The sequence below is a fragment of the Bison bison genome, unplaced genomic scaffold (genome assembly GCF_000754665.1).
Source record: "Bison bison bison isolate TAMUID 2011002044 unplaced genomic scaffold, Bison_UMD1.0 scf7180017861803, whole genome shotgun sequence".
Lineage (NCBI taxonomy): Eukaryota > Metazoa > Chordata > Mammalia > Artiodactyla > Bovidae > Bison > Bison bison.
The window spans coordinates 27,152-30,255 of NW_011492375.1; positions in this window are offsets into that span (position 1 = coordinate 27,152).

Below are 3,104 nucleotides of genomic sequence, written 5' to 3' on the forward strand. Positions count from 1 at the left end.
CTTTGCGACCCCATGAATCGCAGCACGCCAGGCCTCCCTGTCCATCACCAACTCCTGGAGTTCACTCAGACTCACGTCCATCGAGTCAGTGATGCCACCCAGCCATCTCATCCTCTGTCGTCCCCTTCTCCTCCTGCCCCCAATCCCTCCCAGCATCAGAATCTTTTCCAATGAGTCAATTCTTCGCATGAGGTGGCCAAAGTACTGGAGTTTCAGCTTTAGCATCATTCCTTCCAAAGAAATCCCAGGCTGATCTCCTTCAGAATGGACTGGTTGGATCTCCTTGCAGTTCAAGGGGCTCTCAAGAGTCTTCTCCAACACCACAGTTCAAAGGCAGGTATAGTGATTGTCAAATTTAATTTTTTAAATAATGTGTTTTTTGAGGTAGCACTTTTATGAACTCCATTCTATGTTGTCAGATTGGAACTCAGAAGGATTTAATGTTCTAAATAAAACTACAAACCAAGTAAGGGCTGGAGTCTGGATTGAGGTCTCTTAGTTCTGGAACTCTGTCACAGTGATTCTCAACCAGACATGATTTTGACACTGGAGATACTTGGAATTATCTGAAGGGATGCTACTAATCTCCTATAAACCACAGAACAGCATCCAATACAAATAATTCTCCTGTCCAAGGCAGCGTAAGAATATGAGAAATCCTATTTCAGACAAGAATATCTATAAATTCACTGTTCATACAATTTGTTCATACAAATCACCAAGGTCTGTGGTTCAAATGTTTATTCAGATTCCTCAGGTCTCTAGTGGTCCAAGGACTGTGTTTCTGATCATTTAAGCCAGAATATCAGATTCCAGTTCAAATTCTTTACACCCTGAAAAGAAGGGAACTTCTTTAACACTACCACTGGTGGTACTTTGATACTTGCCACTCCTAATAATCTTTCTAGAGTCCTGTGTATGTCTTCATATATTAGACTATAGATGAAGCGGCTCAGGACAGGTGTGATCACAGTGTATATCACCGAGGTTATTGCACTTGACTTTAAGCAGAAGGGCATGAGTAGCCACAGGGCTGAGGTACAGTCAAAGCCTGTCCAGTAAAACAAGGATACAAGTGAGAGGTGATATGCACAGGTGGAAAGAACTTTGTACTTCCCCCAAGCTGATGGTATTCCAGATAGAGAGGAAACTATCTTAGAGTAAAGGATCCCAGGTAAGACATTTGTTGTTCAGTCACTCAGTTGTATCTCTTTGTGACCGCATGGACTGCAGCATGCCAGGCTTCCCTGTCCCTCACCATATACTGGAGCTTGCTCAAACTCATGTCCATCGAGTCCATGATGCCATCCAACCATCTCATCCTCTTTTGTCCCCTTCTCCTCCTGCCTTCAATCTTTCCCAGCATCAGGGTCTTTTTAACAAGTCAGCTCTTCACACCAAGTGGCCAAAATATTGGAGCTTGAGCTTGAGCATCAGTACTTCAGTGAATATTCAGGATTGGTTTGCTTTAGGATTGACTCGTTTGATCTTGCAGTCCAAGGGACTCTCAAGAGTCTTCTCCAACACCACAGTTCAGAAGTATCAATTCTTTGATACACAGACTTCTTTATGGTCCAACTCTCACATCCATACATAACTATTGGAAAAATCATAGCTTTGACTATATGGACTTTTTTTGGCAAAGTCCCTGCTTTATAATACACTGTCAAGGTTTGTCAAAGCTTTTCTTCCAAAGAGCAAGTGTCTTTTAATTTCATGACTGCAGTCACCATCTGCAGTAATTTTGGAGCCTAAGAAAATGAAGTCTCTGACTGGTTCATGTTTCCCCATCTCTTTCCCTTGAAGTGATGGGACCAGATGCCATGATCTTAGTTTTTTGAATGTTGAATTTTATGAGTGCTTTTTCACTGTCCTCTTTCACTGTCATCAAGAGGCTCTTTAGTTCCTCTTCACTTTCTGCCATAAGGGTGGTGTCATCTGCATATCTGAGGTTATTGCTATTTCTCCTGGCAATCTTGATTCCAGCTTGTGCTTCATCCAACCAGCATTTCTCATGATGTACTCCACATATAAGTTAAATAAGCAGAGGGACAATATACAGCTTTGACATACTCCTTTCCCTATTTGAAACCAGTCCATTACCAACCCGGAATATAACAGTTTCAAATTACATCATCATGTCATTAAGAAAGGTGTCACAATTGACTAGTTGGACATCTTATTTGATTTTGCAGGAAAAGTACAGAATTCCAAGAAGGTACAGAACGACAGTTGCAACACTGTTCATCTTTATAACAAAGAATGCATGGCACTCATGAACCGAACACCAGAACCAGCAATCCACAAAGTGTATGTGGGTGGGGCGGGGTTCATGGCAACAGGTTAGTGCAGAATTTGATAGATGGCCATGAAGTGGTCATAGGTCTTTGTGGTCAGTACAATGCTGCCCAAATCTACAAAGAGTAGGTAAAAGTATATTCATAGGTTACAGCTTTGCCTTCTTCGGGATGGTGGTGAATATGAAACATATCTTAAAAGAACAGATTGGAAAAGAAGAATTGCATGGGTATGTGGAGCATTACTACGAACAAAGCTAGTGGAGGTGATGGAATTCCAGTTGAGCTACTTCAAATCCTGAAAGGTGATGTTGTGAAAGTGCTGCACTCAATATGTCAGCAAATTTGGAGAACTCAGCAAGGGCCACAGGACTGGAAAAGGTCAGTTTTCATTCCAATCCCAAAGAAAGGCAATGCCAAAGAGTGCTCAAACTACCGCACAATTGCACTCATCTCACATGCTAGTAAAATAATGCTCAAAATTCTCTAAGCCAGGCTTCAGCAATATGTGAACCGTGAACTTCCTGATGTTCAAGCTGGTTTTATAAAAGGCAGAGGAACCAGAGATCCAATTGCCAACATCCACTGGATCATGGAAAAAGCAAGAGAGTTCCAGAAAAAATATCTCTTTCTGCTTTATTGACTATGCCAAAGCCTTTGACTGTGTGGATCACAATAAACTGTGGAAAATTCTGAAAGAGATGGGAATACCATAACACCTGATCTGCCTCTTGAGAAATTTGTATGCAGGTCAGGAAGCAACAGTTAGAACTGGACATGGAACAACAGCTGGTTCCATATAGGAAA